Source organism: Fukomys damarensis, unplaced genomic scaffold (genome assembly GCF_012274545.1).
Source record: "Fukomys damarensis isolate Sample0158 unplaced genomic scaffold, DMR_v1.0_HiC HiC_scaffold_38, whole genome shotgun sequence".
Lineage (NCBI taxonomy): Eukaryota > Metazoa > Chordata > Mammalia > Rodentia > Bathyergidae > Fukomys > Fukomys damarensis.
The window spans coordinates 67,782,710-67,802,906 of NW_022900950.1; the positions used below are offsets into that span (position 1 = coordinate 67,782,710).

At 38.1% G+C, this 20,197-nt stretch overlaps 1 long non-coding RNA gene across 1 annotated transcript; it reads right to left on the minus strand.

Moving 5' to 3' along the window:
• Nucleotides 1–10,381: 10,381 nt before the first annotated feature.
• On the minus strand, nucleotides 10,382–19,113 carry LOC104853951. Its single transcript, XR_777941.2, has 4 exons — nucleotides 18,851–19,113; nucleotides 16,964–17,125; nucleotides 15,536–15,640; nucleotides 10,382–13,879 (listed from the first exon to the last, which is right to left on the minus strand). It is a non-coding gene; the product is annotated as an uncharacterized LOC104853951 (long non-coding RNA).
• Between the last annotated feature and the right edge of the window lie 1,084 nt (nucleotides 19,114–20,197).

Genomic DNA, 20,197 nt, shown 5'->3' on the forward strand with positions numbered 1-20,197 from the left:
AGATCTCAGCAACTCAAAAGTAAATTGAAATTTAGTTTAAGAAATGGGCACTCAGGAAACTGAAGCTACATATGGAGTTCAAGGCAAGACAGTACTATATAGAGACACTGTCAAAAGAGAAAGAAAAAAAGAAAGAGAGAGAGAGCGAGAGAGAAGGCAAGCAGGCAGGCAACAATCAAGCAAGCAAGAAACAAAGAAAGAAAGAGAAGGAAGGAGAAGGGACGCAAAGAAAGAGAAAAAAGAAAGAAAAGAAAAGGAGAAAGGAGAGAGAAAAAAAGAGGATAAGGAAGGAAGGGGACAGCCAAAGGGTTTCTTAAAAGTTCTGAGTCAATATTGAATTTTGTTAGTTTTTGCTACCTAAGTGACAAAATACAAATACATACTAGCTATGTTTCAGAATATTGAGAAATACTGTGGCTTTAAATTTAAGTGCTACGAAGTTGCCAATCAAGTTTTGCATTGTACTTGGACAGAGAGTTTAGGAATAGTCTATTAAAAACAATCTAAATTTCAAACAAATTAGAAAAATTAATTATACTATGATATATGCAAATACTGGTATGGTATGAAGTGCTTTTGAAATAATTTAGATCATAAGGAAATGCCTCAAATGTTAAAAACATTTTAAAAGATACAAGATAAATATGACAAAAATATGTAAGTTTATGTTTGTATGTGACCATCACACTGTTCTATGTATTTGAGTTTCTATTACTGGCAATAAAAAAGCCCTAACTAATGTACTTGCACAATATTAATGGAAATCTGTGTTAAATTTATAGGTTTCTAATGGATTTATTATTAGAAATGATGTCTCTTTGAAACCTTCAGAAGCCCTTTTAAAAGTAATAAAAAAATTACAATGTTTAAAAATGCCTAAATTTTGTGTTCTGTATCATGTCTAAAATGTTCATTATTTTTGATATCATGTCAATCACATGTTTAATGTACTAATATTTCCAACTCTATCCTAAAATCCTTCTCTATGGTGCTTTATAACTGTGGTGTCAAGATAAGAGACCTATATTTTAAGGTAAAGAATGATTGCCCAAAATCTAAGAAATTGTCATCTTTGCATAAGTATTGGTAACTATAAGCTTTGGGATGTATCTACATTAATTAATCTATGCCAATTTATTTATAACCAATAGACATACGTAGATTACTGATTTATCTGTACTAATTAATCTATACCAATTTAATGTCCAAAAAGTCAAAGACAGTTTGTGGGCTATTCTTTACCACCATCAGGGTTTCTGCCTGCTGTTTACAGGAAATTAATGTTTTAACATTAATGAAATCCCCTACCAACTATCAAAGGGAAACTCATGTGCTTCCTTACAAACTTTAAAAACATAATAAAATCATAACAGAAAAAATATCTTATAAAAGAAACAGATCCATTTGCTGTTCCACCTTCACACTGGGTGGAATAACAGCACTCCTTTATTTTAATAAAAATCTGTTTGAGCCGGGCGTGGTGGCGCACGCCTGTAATCCCAGCACTTGGGAGGCTGAGGCAGGAGGATTGCTGTGAGTTCAAGACCAGCCTGGGCTACACAGTGAGTTCCAGATCAGTGTCAACTACATAGTGATACCCTGTCTCAAAAAACCAAAACCAAAACAAAACAACAACAAAAAAAACCCAATAAAAATCTGTGTGTTTCTTTAAACAGTAATAAAAACTTTAAAAAATAAACTAATGACTAGAGTAAAAATGAACTTTAGGGCTGGTGGTTATACATCAGTGAAAGTTTATTCAAAATATTTAAGGCTGGTGTTGGTGGTATAGTGGTGAGCATAGCTGCCTTCCAAAATATTAAAGGCCCTAGGTTAGAACCTCTACACTGCAAAAAAAAAAATGAACAAATAAATAAATTGTAAAATGAATTTAAATGTTAAAAAATAGAGAATATTAGAAAGTCCTTTAAATTAAGTAACACACTTTTCCCTGCTCTCTACTGAAGCGCCATGACTGGCAAGATCACTGAGCACATCTTTATGTAACGGAAAGATTTTATGTACCCATCCACGTTATTGTCATCACTACATCAATTATTAGAAAAGCTGGATTAATTACAGCTTAGTGCAACTCACATTCTGATCTTTAAATCCAATCGTGTGCCATTTCCTACATCTGTGTCTATTAAGAAGCCCTGCCTCTCAACTAGATAATATCTAAAACACTACTGAGGATAAATAAATTATGATCTAGGGATATGGTAGGTGTTAATAAGAATTGATTGTAGGAGTCGGGGATTTAGCTCGGTGATTCTGCCGCCTGCCTTGTAAGTGCAAGGTCCCAAGTTTGATCCCTGGTACAAAAATAAATAAAGAAATAAAGAAGAATTGATTGTAAGAAAAGAGATGCAGAATAATATATAATATATATTTCTGCACTATTTGGTAAATGTAATAGACATGTAATCTTTTTTGCAAACAACATTTTCAAAAGGAGCAGAAATCTTATTTATTATCTTTGTATGACTCAGAGTTTTGTGAAGTAATTTTTAATGTAAGTTATTTAATGACACTGGGTAATAAAAATAAAGAAATAAATTCTTTTTCTGGAGGAGTCCTGGACTTGAACCGAGGAACCACTGCTAAATCCCAGGCCTGGAAATCAGCATTTCACATTCTCACAACACAGATTTTGAAAATATTACAGCTTTATCGCACTTTGATCTTTAGCAGCTAGCTGACCAAGAACATATTTTTTTTCTTGCTTCTGGAAGTACAAACTTGTTGAATGAACAAAGATTTGCAAATCTTGAAGACCTAGGCTTGAACTTTAGTTTAGCTGTGTCTCGTTGGGGCAAGCAGGTCCATTTGTCTCCCTCTCCTCTCCCATAAAACGAGCTTTATGCACACATTCAAAGGGAGTCACGAGGACTAAATAACTAAGAAGCCTGTCTCACACTACCGAGTAGTAGTACCACAGCTGGTGCAATTAGTTTTTCTCTCCTTTTCCAGATGACTCTGTAGATAACATGCATTGTAAACTGGGCTTCTAGTTGCACACAATTCAAAGTAAGACATAATGGCTGATTACCAGTCTAAGGCCTGAAATGATCTTCAAAAGCTTCTGGAGTCTGAACAAGTTTAAATATTATTGCTATCATTTCAATAAATCCTTTCACGCGTGCTATATTTTATGGCCCAATTAGTTCCATCTTTAAATGGATATATGAGCAACTAGTTTGAAATCAGGGTCCCCAGTCAAACAACAATACAGCAAAACTCTCAGTTGAGGCACAGAATGTAAAGAAAGAGGCATCAGGATAATAAAGACAGCAAAGTAAACAGTGGAAAGAGATAGCTGGCTTTTGCTGTCTCTGTTGAACATGTCACAGTGCAGCATCTAAAAATATGTGAAAAATTTGCCCATTTTCCATCTGTTATATTTCTCACAGCATAACTGAAAGTTCATGCAAAAGTTCACTGTAAGTTCAAATGTATCGTATCAGGTCATTTACAGGATAAAAGTTCACAAAGAGTTTATTATTATGTTTTAAAGAGTGAAATGGAAAATGAAGAAATATACTAATTGGAGTTATTCTATGTTATGACTACCACACTTTTAAATATCATAAATAATTATTTTATTTCATTTTATTCTGGTAGCAGGGATTGAACTCAGGACCCTGTGATTGCGGGGCAGGTAGCAGAACCACTGAGCTAAATCCCCAAACCAAATTTTTCTTATAAATAATAATTTTAAAAGTCTCCATGTAATTCATGATGGCAGCAATAATGATTGTAAGGAAGAGTCCTAGGATTGTATTCCTTAGAAGTATCTTTAAAGAAGCTATGGATAAACCTTGATTGTTCTAGATATTATTTCAGATAAAAGAACTGTTAGATTTCATGTTGTACCCTATACTTATTTAAATGACATGTTTTTTTGGTACCAAAGGACATATTTTAAAGTGACTACATGGAGGCATAGGTAAAAGGGAGGACATTAGAAAAAGCAGATGAATATCACCTTACTATTTACTGAAGGAAGACAATGATTTTTAATTTATAACTGCAAAGAATGCTATTTTAAGTACACCATTTGTGTGTACCTCAAAAGTAGTACATCAGCTGGGGACTTAGCTCAGGGTTGCCACTGATTGCCTCACAAGTGCAAGGACCCAAGTTTGATCCCAGTACCACAAAAAAACCAAAAAAAGAAAAAAAGTTTCAGTTCTCCAAATTAGGACATGAAGAGATATGCTTCCTTTGGAACAAAATTATTGAATCATTTGAAAAACCTAATTTGATAGCATTAATCAATAGCATTTGAATCACTGTGGCAACTATTAAGGTTTTTTTTTATAGCAAAACCTCCATGATTAACAAAAAAAGAGGTAGTAAAGGTCACAGGTTCGAGACAACCTACCTAGGAGACTGGATGCATGCTCGCTGCCCCTTGCTTTCCTTCCCTCCACCTTTCCATCTCAAACGTGGATGCGACGGCTGGAGCTTCATCCTTGATCCTGAAGGGAAGGGCTGCTCCATAGAGGTGCAAGGTAGAACGCTCAGAAGTACATGGGTCCTTAAAGCTTCATGCAGCACAGCAGCAGCACCAAGCCTGAGCCGCCTGCCTCTGGGCTTTTGCAGGAAGAATGAGTGCTGAACTCTTGTTTTAGCTCCGTTCCTTGGGGTTTTCACGACTCGGTTAGACCCAGGTGCTAACAGTGCAAACACCACTTATGTGGAGAAGATGGGCAGGTAGCTCCACAATAGAAAGAAGGGGGTTAAGAAGTGGCAGTACACAAATGCATACACAGCTGGCTAAATATTAAAACAGGAAGAAAGGCATCAGGAATAAAAGGGAGGATGGAAAAAACAGCAGAAAAAAGAAATAAAACATCGCCAGGATAAAAGGAGTCTGTGCATCTTTTGGAAACAATAGTTAAAGATTGTCAGGAATAGAGGGAAATTTTCAATCTGAAAATGTTAAGCTAGAGTAGGCAGAACATTTTGAAAGTACAATACAATGGCTAAAGTTTCACTCTTTCAATAAATAGAATATCGGTGTGGCCTTGCGAATGTGCCTTCCAGAGGTCAAATCGCAGGAAGTGTTAACTGACCAAACGTCTCCATGTGCTGTGCCAGAAATCCATCCCACGTGTGCCCTCCCAGGCTGGTCCTAGCCAGAGACCGAGCCCACCAGGGCACTGTGGCAGGGCTGTCCCTGGAAGGCCCAGAACCCCATCGACAAGAAACTCTGGCAAGGGGACTTCCCAACAGCCTTGCCGAACATTCCTTACAACACCCGGCCACCCGAGAGGCTTTCACACACCTTTCCGCACCCCTGCCCCTCTTGGTCTGAGCCAGACGGTCACGCTGGCCTGACGGCTCTCACTTTATCCTCACAAGGCGTTTCTCTTACTACATTTCTGCACGGTGAACCCGTCTTGACATCTACTTGGAGGACCTGGGCTAAGTCAGACTTCTAAGGCTTTGCACAGTGGGTATCAATGGAGTAGTGTAACGGTGAATTCCCGGGATGATGAAGAGTTTGGGAGGGGGAGAGTGGCGAGAACCATTTCTGTGCTTTGAAATTACACAGGAATCACTGCAGGCAGATACAAAACAGAGGCTGAAGAACATCAAAGACAGAAATAATAGCTGACACGGAGAGGTTTTTTTAATATGTGCACCAGGTTCATTTAATTCCTACAATTCTGTCATTACAGATAAGGAAACAGGCTCTGAGGTGAAATAATTTACAAAAGACCTAGAGCTGTTAAGTGGTGATACTCAAATTTACATACACCCAGTCTCATTTCTACATTTATCCTCCTATTCGATGTCCATTTTTAAAGTGGTAAAAAGTTTTTCCTATACTTTAAACTATTTTAAAATTAATTAACTATAATTGTTTTCTAATGTAATAATCAACAGCAAGAATTAACTAGTCTTTCTCTCCCTCTCCCTCTCTCTCTATATGTGTGTGTGTGTGTGTGTGTGTGTGTATGCCAAGAAAGTAGCTTAAAAGACTACTTTCATATATTTGTCATTTTAAAATTAAAATGTGCATTTATAAAGAATGTAAAATTATGGAATGATAGCATTAAAGTATCTAGGTCTCAAAATAAAGAGCTAACACAAACTTTAAACATGACATTCACCTCTTTGTAATTTGAGGATCTCTGAATTGTAGCACAGAAACTAAAACCAACCACCATCTGGAAATGTACCTCCGTTCGGGAATTCTGGGCCACTTCATTTACAAGGGTTTACTATGCTTCCTCTTGTGATATAGGGCTCTGACAAGGATGTGAAATGTTTACCGTGAATATTTTTTAGTTTTACACTAATTCAAAAACTATAGTGCTGTGGTCCGTGATCCCACTCACGAAACAAGGTTTGGGAGCTCGGACTGGGAGGGTAAGGTGTGGAATCACCAGGCAGACTCCAGGGAGGTTTCTGGAATGCTTCCACTTTATTCAGGAAATGCACAGGCTTATATAGGGAACCATGGGGGAGGAGCATGGGAGGAACATTTAACGTTTGGCAATATCTTATTTGCCATACATGGCAGACTGATTTCTCTTGGGTGAGATGAAAGGAGTCAGGACCAGGGGCAGAGGTGTAGCCTATTGGACCCAGCATCTAAGCATTTAGGTGAGTTAGCTCAGCCTTAGCAAGGTCTCCCAGTTTGCTCAGGAGACAAGAGTGTGGCACACCTGGCCCAGCCAGGCTTGAACTTCTCCCACACTATGGTCAATTTATTATTTTAAATTGTAAAAGATAATCAATGGATAGGTTGGAGAAATCCCAAGAGCCATGATTTTCAACTGACCAATAACCATGTAAAAATAATGATTTACTTACTACTAACATTATCATGTTACTCAGCACTTCATGGTGATTGGAAAGTACTAAATTTTATCAATGATCAATTTTAGAAATACAACATAGAATCTACTAGTGAATAAGTGTGCATATCAGTTTAGACGTTTTTCAAAATGCTGAAATTACTAACCATTTTTAGCTATTTTTATGAAAAGTAAGCATGACATCTAATTTTAATTAAAATATTTAATTAAGAAATTGATTACATAATTAAGAGATATTTTGCTCCATCACAAGAATAAAGACTAGCTAAAATATTTAGCTGACATGAGTACAGATGTTTAGTTGTTTAGCACTGCATGTTTCTTTATACTGTAAAATCAGTTCATGAATGAGTAAAATTATATTCTTCAGGTTATCACATTGACGTATTTATCCTTTTAAAAATATATCTTCATACTAAGGCTGTCTTGGTGTGACTAAAAGGTAAATGGAAAGGTACTTCCATTGGACTTACAGAGGAAGAACATGGTATTCACCAGAAAAAATATGATATGCAAGTTTTTGCTTTTGTTGGTTTAAAATGTATACTCCCCAGTAGAAGTCACCATTACTCTAAGTCAGTGGGTTTGTTCAGTTATCTCTTCAGCCAGACAAAAAGTCAGCTCAGGGATGCAAAAGGCATTCATTCTGAACCCAGGATTTAGTGCACTTGTGAGCAGCAGACAAAAGGCTGCTTGTGGCTTGCTGAGAATTAAAGATTACTAGGTGAGCAAAAAGTTGCCTCAACAAAGGTACAGCAGGCTGCATCTTTTGAAATGAGAAGACATGTAAAGAAGTCTCAAAATCAGACTTACAGATCACCTAAAGCAACCATAAAAGGCAAAAAGATGGAACAAACTGACATTCAACCATCAGAACTCCCAGAACTGGCAACGAAAGAGTGTCTGGAAAAAATAAAATCAGAAATAATTTCTCAGATAACAACAGAGACTGTGACCATAATGCAAAACATGACTAATAAATCTAGAGCAGACACAGATGAAAAAATTGAGGACCTGAGGAACATGATGGAATCCCAACATAGGAAACAAATGGAATTCATAAAAGACATGCAAGCAGAATTCCAGGAGATTAAAAACTTCACTAAAAGCTTACACAGCAGAATGAGCCAATGTGAGGACAGAATTTCAGATATAGAAGATCGGATTGCAATTAGTGATCAGGAAAAGAAAAATGTCTTTAAAATAGTAAGGGATCATGATAAATCAATCCAGCAGCTGATAGGTGATGCAAAAAAGAATAACTATAAGGCTGATCAAGCTCAACAAAAAAACAGGAGAATGTGTATTCAACAAAAAATCCTGTACACAGAAGTAATGGCAGAAAACTTCCCAATAGGAGAAAGGATCTTGACATATAGATAATTGAGGCATACAGGACTCCAACTAGCCATGATTAAAAAAGTCTACACATAGATATATAATAGTTAAGATTCCAGAAACCCAATGGGGAAAAAAATTTCTATAAGCAGTTAGTGAAAAGAAACAAATCACATAAAAAGGAAAGCCCATCAGAATCACAGCAGACTTCACAACACAAACCCTCAAGTAAAGAAGAGCTTGGAGTGATGTATTTCAAGCCTTAAAGGAAAACAACCTCCAACCCAGATTGATGTACCCTGAAAACTATCTTTCAAAACTGATGGAGAAATAAGATGCTCTCATGATAAAGAGCAACTGTGGAACCTCATGAATACAAAACAAGCACTCAAAAACTTTTTAAATGACATCCTGGAAAAAGGTAAGGTTCACAACCCAGGAAGCCCAGCATAATGAATCCAACTGGCATGACAATAAATTAAACTCAAAGGGGGAGAATCTAACAAAAAGAAAAAGTTGTGACAGGCATAAGCCACTACATATCAGTTATAACCATCAATGTTAATAGTCTCCATTCACCTATCAAAAGAAATAGACTGGCAGAATAGGTCAAGAAGCAAGATCCAACATATTGTTGCATACAAGAAACATACTTATTTCAAAATAAACTCATAGACTGAAAGTTAAAGGGTGGAAAACAATACTCCATGTAAAAGGGGCCAAAAGCACCAGTAGCTATCCTCTTTACAGATCAAGTGGATTTCAAACCAACACTGATTAAGAGAGACAATGGATGCTACATCCTTGTAAAGGGAACAATCGAAGGGGAAGAGGTAACAATCATAAATATATAGGCACCAAACACAAGTTCATCCAACTATATAAAACAAAAACTAACAAGCATGAAAAATCAAATAAGCACTCAAACAAAGGTAGTGTGGGACCTCAATACCCCACTATCACAAATAGATAGATTAACTAGGAAGAAAATAAACAACAAAATACTAGAACTCTAGCAAACTCTTGAATATCCAGAATATATAAAGAAATTAAAAAATCAGACACCCAAATTTTTAAAACTCATTTCAAAAATAGGCATCTCTGAAACAAAAAAGTAAAAGCAGCAAATAAGCATATAAGAAAATCTTCAACATTGCTGGTCATTTGAGAGATGCAGATGAAAACAACACTGAGATTCCATCTCACCCCAGAAAGAATGGCTGCTATCAAGAAATCAACCAATAACAAATGTTGGCAGGGTTGTGGGGAGAAAGGAACACTCCTTCACTGTTGGTATAAGTGCATACTGGTGCAACCACTGTGGAAATCAATATGCATATACCTCATACAACTAAGATTAGAAGTCCCATTTGACCCACCTATTTCCTTGCTGGGCATCTTCCCAAAAGAATTAAAAGCATCATACCACAGCGATATATGCTCACCCATGTTTATAGAGGCACGGTTTGTAATAGCTAGATCTTGGAAACAGCCTAATTGCCCATACATTAGAGACGGGATAAAGAAGATTTTTAAAAAATTATTAAATGGAGTACTACTTAGACATAAAGAATGAGAAACTAGAGATATTTATAGCTAAGTGGATGTACATTGAGGACATACTCAAGTGAAATTAATAGGACACACATGTGTAAATACTGAATAGTTTATCTGGTGTGATAAACTAAAAGTGTAAATAGGAATCAAAATGCATAATTGATACTGTGTAATAGGAAAAAATGTCTGAAGGTGTAGGGGATTTAAGAGGGGTAGAGGAAAGCTAAGAATGGAAAAGAAAAAATAAGAGAAAGGGAAAACAATGGAAACAAAATCTGTAAATAGGGAAGGGTGGAGGGGGTGAAGGGTGAGCAGGGGAATGGGGAAAAAATAAGAACCAAATATATTATGTAAAGCTACAAGATCCCAATGATGAATGGAACTGTACTGTATACATAAAATGTACCAATAAAGAAAAAAGGAAAAAGAAAGTTTCCACCACCTCCCAGAAGGACCACTCTGAGGACCAAGCCTTTAACATATGGGCTTTTGGGAGAATATCCAACATTCAAAGTATAATATATATTACTTTTAGAGTGCTAAGTGTTATAAACTGAGAAAATGTGCAAAAAATGAAAACTTTAGAAATAAGATAAATAAAAATCGACTAACAGTTTCAAATTTTTTAAAAATAAATTTGAGATAGGGCCTCTCTAAGTCTCCAAACTGACCAGAATGGGCTCCAATTTATGATCCTCCTGCATCAACTTCTGGGACTTCTGGGGTTACAGGCTTTCCCCACCATGCCTGGCTCTTATAGTTAAGCATCTTAGTAAACTGTCACATGAAGACAGCAACAAACACTGGGATCCTGGCCTGCTAAGTTCTTTGTATCAATGCTCTTGTAACTCTCTCAATTGGTAACGAGGCTACATTACTAATTCAAACAAATTAGAATTTATATATACTACTTCTCATACAGGACATAGTAATGTATGATATTATCATTTTTTAAATCTCTAATATCTCCTAGGTAAATACCTAATTAATATTTTAGTTTTAGAAGCTCAGTTTGTAAAAACACACTTTGAATCATCTCATCTTTAAGTAGAGCTGCTTCAAAAGGAGTAGAGGGGAACAGAGACAGCAGTTTCCAGCCAGTCCCCCTGGGGAGGAGACAGCAGAACTGCCAGTAGCAAGGGGGCAAGGTGAGAAGTCTCCTGTGCGGCCAACTGCACACACTCAGGTAAAACAGGGAGGGAAATTTTAAATAGCGCGGACAGTGATCTTGCACCCCAGTAAATCAGGATCTGGCCCACCATGAGCATGGGATGAACTACACAGACCTCCTCATTTCTGTCGTATGAGTTCCCAGGGACTTCTTGACAAGACAGCACTGTGATGCTGGCATTTAACGGACACTGTTCATATAAAAGGACCCCAAGGAAATCTAGTACATCACAGACAAACATGAAACTGCCTTAGGTGTCCAACTGCGAGCTTCATTCCATCTGAGCTGCTGTTGCACAAGAGAGAGAATTCCAGGCAACACCGACACTGATCATCTAAAAGGTGACAGCAGTAACTTGATCTGTTGAGCACCTGCTCTCTGCTGGGCACAGGGCTAAGGATTTTAGACACAGACACATAAACTCAGTGCAGGAAGATGAGAAGAATGGTAAGGATGTTGGGTATAAAGCCCTTAGCACAACGCCACTTTGACCAAGTAGCTCTGTGCCTCGGTTTTCACTTTTATAAAAGGAGGCTACTTCTTGTTCTTTGAGGATTTTAAGAGATTAAAAGAAATCATAGCTGTGGCTAAATCCTGGGGAGATATTCTAGTCAAAGTCTCTGAACTTACAGAAATTACAAGGAAAGACTTTCCATAGTCTCACGCTCCTCTCTACCTATTATGCCATTTATTTCTCGGGCCCCTTCACTCAATACTCTCAAAACAAACATGAAAAAACACTCATCACCCACTCTTGAATCCTCTTTTACGCCTATACTCATTCCTCAGACAACTCCATTCTGGTGCTGTCCCCTACGACCCCACTGAGACCATTACTAAGACCACCAGTGACCTTGCTGTTTATGAAAAAACAATGGCTATTAAGGCAGCAGCATTGGACACTGTCCACTATGTCCTCCTTGAAACTCCTGGCATTCACTTTTCAACGGCTGCTGTGTTATCTTTTTTGTAATATGCTCTAAATATCTGTACTAGGTCCTTTGCCATTCCATTTTCTCTTTGATAATTCTGTCCATCTCCATGGTTTTGAGTAGCATCTACATTCTGACAACGGTGCTGTGGACTAAAGTCTTCCCACTCCCTAACTCATAGGCCCAAACCATCTGTAACCTGTAACGTGACTGATTCTACTTGGAAACAATGTCTTTAGGAGGCAGGGGGTTAAATGAGGTCATAAATGTGCACTGCTAACCCAATAGGGCTGACTGGTGGCCTTAAAAGATGAAGACACACCAGAGGGCTCTCTGTTCACCATGACAGGACAAAGCAAGAACTCGGTCATCGACAACCCAAGGGAGGTCTCCCCAGACATCAACCCTGCTGGCAATTTAATGTTGGAGTCCAAAGCAGTTTCAAGAACTGTAAGACAATAAACTCCTGTTTTGTAAGCCTCCCAATTTATGGTGTTTTCTTATGAAAGACTGAGCTGATTAAGACAAACTCCTAACTTTTTATCTGTGCTGCAAACCCTTCTGAACTCTATGCTTGCATATCCAACTGCATGTTTGACACACCCATTTGAATGTCTCTCATTAGGCCTTATATCCAAAAAGGAAGTCAATTTCTCTCAAACCTCCTAAACCTTCATTTTCCATCTCAATAACTGGTGCCACCATTCATTGAGTCGTTTGAGCCCAAAAATCAGAATTATTTTTGATTTCTCTTTTTCTCTCACTGTCTGTCTCTTCTCCCCAATCCAATCTACTACCAAGTTCGATTTGTTCATTTCCAAGGATACTTAAAATCCAGCTTCCCCCTTCACTTCTGCTATCCTGATTTGGACCAGGAGATCAGGCACTGACTTTCCCAGCCAGCACAAAGGGCTTCCTCATTTCACTTCCCCTTAGTTTGCTGCAGCCTTTAGACTGGTGTTTTGAAGACCGCTTTTCCTGTTAGATTCGCAGACCTTTTAGTTTCCTCTGTAGCATTTTACACAATTTAATTGAACCGGGGTTTATTTTGCTTTGTTTTGTTTTTGGCACTGTGTTTGTCTCTACTGCCAAGTTCCTCTGATGCTAACTGAAAAGCACTATATGACTATAAAAACACAGACCTGTTTTGGGTACATTTCTGGTGATACATGTTAATGTTATCAACTGGTCATATGGAAAGGGGACAGGAGGATTGTGATAAAATATGGGCTGTGACTTCATTAATCCAAAATTAAATTAAATTAGAAAGTCATCTATATTTATTGTATAAGTATCATGTGCCAGCAGTATATAAATGAAGAAAGCCCCACAAGACCTGAACAATTCCAACAAAATACAGTGACTGAGTTTACTACATGTACCCAACAGTAGGAAAAAAGCTCCTCTCCTAATTTAATATTTGCTTTTTTCTTTGTACAACTCAGTTCTGTACTCAAAGAAGAAAAGCCATTTTTAAAAGTCACAAATGTTTTGAAGGCTCAAAATCAAAATTATTTGTGAACTTAGTAATTTGACTCATTGGAAATTAGCAGATTTCTCTCATAAAGTGACATGTGTTGAGGGAGGGACATTCTCACCTGTTTTTGCTCAACTGGTTGACTGAGCCACCAGTTACTGAGAGCCAAAGCAATTTTCTCTTATTCTAATTATCAACTATAATTAAGATTTAAAGGTCTGATTATTAAACATCAAAGTGCAGATCACCCATAGTCTCGTCAACAAGTAGACAGTGAGATCTTGGTATCACCAGCTGTCAGCTCCACTGCACACGATACTCTGGGGGGAAATGCTTGGATTCTGATTTCTAACAAGTCTCATGGGGAATACCACTCACATGTTAGCTAAGTTACTCTTCTCATTGCTGAGACAAAATACCTGATGCTCAAAGTTAAAGGAGGAAAGGTTTATTTGGCTTACAGTTTATAGAGGTTTCAGTCCACAGTAGGCTGGCTCCAAGCGAGGGTGGCATGAAAGACACACATTGCAGAGGAGGAACAGTTCATGGCAGGCAGAAAGCAGAAAAGCTGTGTAGTAGGGAAGAAGCAGCAGCAAGTGAGAAGCAGCCCTCTATCCCTTCTAGTCTATCCTATCTAGGGCGGGCCCTCACATCCAGGGTATGCCTTCCCATTATCCAAGCACAGAATTATGCCAAACCAATTCGTGGAGTAGTTCAGTAGTCACATACCCTTGATTCCAGCAGCACACACTTAATCCCAGCATCACACACTCTAGATCCAGCTACCTCTGGAAAGCCCCATCTATGAGTGCATGAGGCTGTGGAGGGGACATCTGGACACAAGCTGTAATGTGTTTTCTATGAATTGCTTGATCCCAAGTTATTTTATGGCCAGTGTTGTTTTTGTTACAGCTTTATCTTACATTCAGGGTAACAGAGAACACTTTAATAGCAAAAAGCTAGGAAATGTCACAATATAAGTAAGTTGTGCCCTTCACTCTGTTTAGTTCAGAATTAACCAGCACTGGAGACATGTAGTCTCCCTCAAAAGTTTTGTAAATGAAAAGAACCATTGTTAGCTTTGCTGACCAAACATGCCCCCTTCCCCTTGGCTAGAACAGATAACTAAATAAATCTTAAAGGTACCCTCCCCTAAGAAAAGAACTGAATCAGGGTTGAAACTCCACTGCCTCAACACCATGTTTTGAATATCAGCAATGTGAACTGTGAAAATGCAATGTAACCAATTGAATGTGATCAAGGCTGTAAAAACCTATAAAAGAAGGAGCTGGAACCCAGTGAGGGATCCATCAGGGCACTGCCATTAGGTGTCATCGATCCCTATTGATGGAGGAAACTTTTGTTATTTTACTTCCATTCTGCTGCCTCCCTGTGTCACTTGCCAATTCCTTCCATAACAAGGGAGATAAAAAACACTTATCAGGAAGATACTCTATGCATTATTCGGTGATCTCTGTCCTAAATGCTCTTGTCTTCACAAAGCATTAATACTTTTTCCTCCTTCCTTGGACACAAAATGTTTTCAATAATTTTCTTTGTTCATTAAATTTATATTAGTAATTTAAATACCAGCCACCTTTTCTTTTTCCCCACTTGCAAGGCAGGTGGTGGAACCACTGAGCTAAATCCCTGGCCCTGATTTTTAAAAAAGTTCTATAAAAAAGGTGAGTAAGAGCCTTTGTTTTAAATTCCATTGTTTTGTTTGCTTGTTTGTTTTTTTCTTTTTGGTACCAGGGATTAAACTCAGGACTACACTCAGGACCCTGAGCTTGCAAGGCAGGCGGCAGAACCACTGAGCTAAATCCCATGCCCTTAAATTCTGTTTCTAAGGTTCCCCAAGTACAGTTTAACTGTACTCTGACTTTTACCTAGGAAAATCATGACTACAAAGCTTAACTTCAAAGATCCTGCTAACAAAATGAAACTACAATGGAATGCCTTACTTTTTCTATTACTGAAATTAAGTACAAATAATAAAACCCTTCACATTTTATATCCCTCTGAAATATAGCACCCCAATTATATAGCACCCCAATGTATAACACTAATATCTCCATCAAAATAATCTGAACTTTATTCACCAACAACAAATATCTAAGATTAATAAAAATTCCTCTTATAAATTATAACCAAGACAAGACCAAAACACTAACAAATGATGTTTCAGAAGGGAATCTTGTAATCAAGTAACTGTTTAACATACGTGATGGAGAGTCTCTAAATCAGGAGTAAACACTGGTTCCTTTAGAGCTTTCTATGAGTACTTCTTCATCCTCTTCTTGCTCTGTTTGTTCTACAGTGTTGGTAACTGTCAAAATGAAAAGTAATCAATTAGAGTTCTGGCTTCAAGTTTAATACTACCAGCTTCTATTCTGACATAATAGTCAAGTGGCTGACCAATACACTACAATAATTTTTAATAGGCATATGAATTTAGACAAAAACTAAACAGCAGAAATTACTAGTAAATTGAAATATTTAAAATTTTGTATGCTAACATATAGTGTGTAAATAAAATTTTTATTTACAAACCTGATGAAGCCCAGAACTTGGAGGCAAGGAAGTTGAGACAGGAGGGATCACATGTTGGAGCCCAGTGTGGGTGACTTAACAATTTTAGTGAGATCTTATCTCAAAAATAAAAAGTAAGGGGAAAAAAAAGAGGAGCTCGGGATTTAGTTTTATGTGAAGGCACTGGGTTCATTCCTCAGTGCCAAGAAGAAAAACATTAAATATCCATGTCCAGATTCTACAACCTTAAAGATTCAGATACATCATCTTCCAAACTGATTTTTCGGAAGTTATAGTTTGTAAGGTGTGTATGTTAAGGGCTCAGATGTGTAAAACCAATTATTCCCCAATTCCGAAGCTTCCAATTTGGCACGTGTAACAATTATTTTCATCCCATTTATTTAGAAAATGACAGATGATGCCATTCCTTGAGAGCTTCCAGTGACTTTAATATTGTTTGTACTTTCATATTTTAGACAATCTTGTGGATTGTAATTACTGATCACATTTTCACACTGGGAATTATAGCCATTCTAGAAAGCTGAGACTACTCAAAACCTTGTTAATTATTATTAATTAAATACTTTAATTACCCAAGAAGCCCAAAATTCTTAAGAATTTATAAATTGAACATAAGTTATTTGCAAAATCACCCGAGGATGGAATACCCCTTGACACTTTATAGAAAGACAGGAAGTATGCGACACAATTTTAACCTGATGTGGAATAGGTCATCACAATGTCACCCACACGAGCATAGACTTCAGTAAAAGTCGTATCTTCAGTTTACGGATGTGGTTTTGAAGATGAAAGCTCAGCCCAGTCATAACCAAGTTCAAGCTTGGATTATTGTACTTCTCTGTGATGGTAACCTCTGCCTTGACTCATCTAAGAAATGGCATGACATTTAAATGCTATATTAGGTATAGTGGTCGTAATCCATAACTATATGCTATGAAAAGTAAGGCATTACATATAATACTAAATTTTTATACATTTGCAGGTATACACTGCCAAGCCAACTGGGCATAAAATTTTTAAATGAAATAAATTTATATTTCTAATGAAGACTATCAAAAATAAGTTTGGCTGAATGAAATATAAATTATTATTCATTCACCAACTGAGAGCAAGTTCTTTTTCTCATCCGATTTATTCTTGGGCACTCTGGTTTCTTTTTCAAAGGTGAGGTTGCAGTCTTCTGAGTAGCAGGCTGAATGAAATGTGCAAACAGCTCTGTCTGCTTTCATAAATATCCAAATCTATTTGTTTGATCAGTTTGCTGCAAAAAATGTAAGACACATTTCATCAAAGCTTCAGAAATCAATTTTAACATGTTTCCACATGATGAAGTTAGCAATTCTGTAAAACGTAATAAAATGGCTGTCTCAAAAGCACTTTGTCAAATAAGACACCAAACACACAAGTCTACAGTGCATGATTCCACTTATGGTATACGAAATGCTCGCTAGAGACAGAAAGCAGATCAGAAGTAGCAAGGGGGTTGGGGCAGAAATGACGACAGAGGCAGGAGCAGACTTTTGAGAAGATAAAAACTATTGTAGTAGTGTTTAAAAGACTACATATACCTGTCAAAACCCAGTAAACTCTAAACTTAAAATTATTTTATGTAAAATATTTCTCAGCATAATTGACAAAAGAAAATTCTTACACATTCAAAGAAATTATGCAATTAATGTGAATTTGTTTAGAAGCACAGGGAAAAATGCACTGGTCATTATCAGTAAGAATGATGCCCAATTTTAGAAAGGCATCAGGCTTAAACTGTTTTTAAGTTAGTGAAATATTCCACAGTTCAATGTATTTTCCTTTCATATCTGCCCCCTAAACAATGATGTGATTGTTTCCCATTATCACACCCAGAGAATGGGAGAATTTCAACCAGAAAATACTTGGAAACAAACTTTCAAGAAGTAATGAAATCTAGAGCCTTTAGCCAACAGACTTTTTTATAGACATGACGATCACTTGGTGAAACAAAAGACGAGACCAGAAAAGTTCAATAAACAGAAAAAGCAGTAAGCACTGCTGCCTATAAATGTTCAGAATGTCAGTTCTCGAGAACTACAAAGGGATATTTTACTTAGCAAACACTGGAGGTTATAAGAGCTATCCGTTAAAGAAAAACAATTTTGAAAAATCACACTACTGTAAAAATTAAGGTCCAATTTTTCTATCAGCAAGGCACACAGTGTTTCAGTGGGTCACAAATGACAGTCACAAATCTAGACAGGCATAGTGGCACATACCTATTATCCCAGCACTCTAGAAGCCTAAGACAGAAGACTTACAAGTTAAAACTCCAGCCTGAGCAATTAAAAACTTTTAAAAAGGATATGGGATGTAGCTCAGTGTAAAGGCTCTGAATTCATTCCCCAGTACACATCTGCACAACAAGCCGTCAACATACTCCTCCCTCTAACGTCCTACAGATGACAAGCCTTAGTAGTTGCTTTTCATTTTATAAACTGTTTTAAAACTACTGTACTGAGATACATTATGTGTATGTCCATATTTAGCACAAATCTGTATATAATAAAAGTCCTCATACGGCTAGGTGTTAGGGCTGAAAAAGACTATTCAATTATCGTAATTACGGTTTGAGATAAAAATATTTAACTAGAAGCTTTTCTAGAGTATTCAAAATCTCAAATCATTGTTGCTAATTGGGGGGGGCACCTTGTTCCCTGAGGGACTAAGGTTTAAATGAAAGTGGCTGAGGCAGGAGGATCCCAAGTTTGAGGTCAGCCTGCCCTACAGATGGGGAGGGGTAGAGAGGCGGGAGGAGGAGGGGATGGGATACTATTCGGTCTGCAGGCCCTGAGTTTAATTCCCAGTACGGGAGGGAGGAAGAGAGGAAGGAAGGAATTAAAAAAGAAAGGCTGCTCATTTCAGCAGTCAGCTGGGCGGGGCGCCCCAGGTATGCGCATGCGCTCTCTTCCCGCCCGCTCGCGCCCCCAGCGCCCTCTTCCTCCTCAACACCTACCTCTGGCAGCGCGCGGGGGTGGAAGGCGCTCCGGGAAGGTCCTCGGCGGCGGAACCGAGGTTCCGTCTGCGTCCCCCGATGGCAGCCATGGGAGAGGCGACCAAGACCCGGGGGCCCACGGAGCGAGAGGCTCCTCAGGTTCCGCCTCCTGCGGCTCCGAAGGGGCTTCGGGTCCTCGTCCTCCTCGCCGGGCTCGGTTCAGTCTGTTTACCTTAAGGAAGGAAACAGCGAGGCCGAGGGGCGGGGCCGGCCGGGTCGCTAAGGTCAGAGAAGGGGCGGGGCTTGGGTCGCTAAGGCCAGGGGGCGGAGCCACCGGGTCATTTTGGTCAGGGAGGTCCGGCCAGTTGGAGGGGAGCAGGTGGCTGGAAGGAGAAAGGGAAGCAGAGACAGGCGGGGAACTCACTTCCCTCCCTCTCTCACTATCGCCAGATTTAGGAACAAGTGCCTACTGTTTAAAAATTTTTAAAAAATTACTTTTATTAAAATATGTTTTTAGAACAAGATTACATTCATTGTGGGGAAACAGTACATGTATAAAACACACCTCAATTCTCTTTTTTCCCCCCCTTTCCCCACCACCGTCTTTAATTTATTATTATTATTTTTTGCCAGCATCAGGTTCCGTTGTCTTTTAAATCCTTATTAAGGACTTAATAAGTGAATTAACATATAGCCAGGTTAACAGGCCAAAAAGCATATAAAACACGTTCGGCCATTATACTAAATCAAGGTGTACTTCCGTATTGTCTGTGCTGGCTTACAATAACTTTCTTTTTCTCTCTTTTTCCTGTTTTCTGTCTTTTATTTTGCACTTTATTCGTAGTTTGGTTTTCTCATATAACAGAAACCATGTGATATTTAAGCTCGCATGTCGGATTTATTTCACTTAACATAACGGTCTCAGGTTGCATCCGTTTTCCTACAAACGACTCAAGTTTATGGAAGAGTCGCACTCCACTGTCTGAAAATTCGTTTTCTTTATCCTTCTGTTTGTGGGCACATAGGCTGCTTCCAAAATTTAGATAGTATGAATTATGCTGCTATAAACAGGGCTGCGCATACATCACTGTGGTATATTTAACTCTCTGAAAGACACCTAGGAGGGGAATAGCTGGGTCAAATGGTATTTCTACTTTTAGTTTTTTGAAGATCTCCATACCAATTTCAATAGTGGTTGTACTAGTTGACACACCCACGAACAATGAAGAAGCCCCACCCCAGTCCTCTCCAGCTTTTCTGGTTTTGTTTTCTGGTATGAGGAATCAAACTCAGGACCTTGTGCTTATGAGGCAGGCACAGTGGCACTGAGCTAAATCCCAGGCCCTCTCCAGCTTTTTTTTTTTTTTG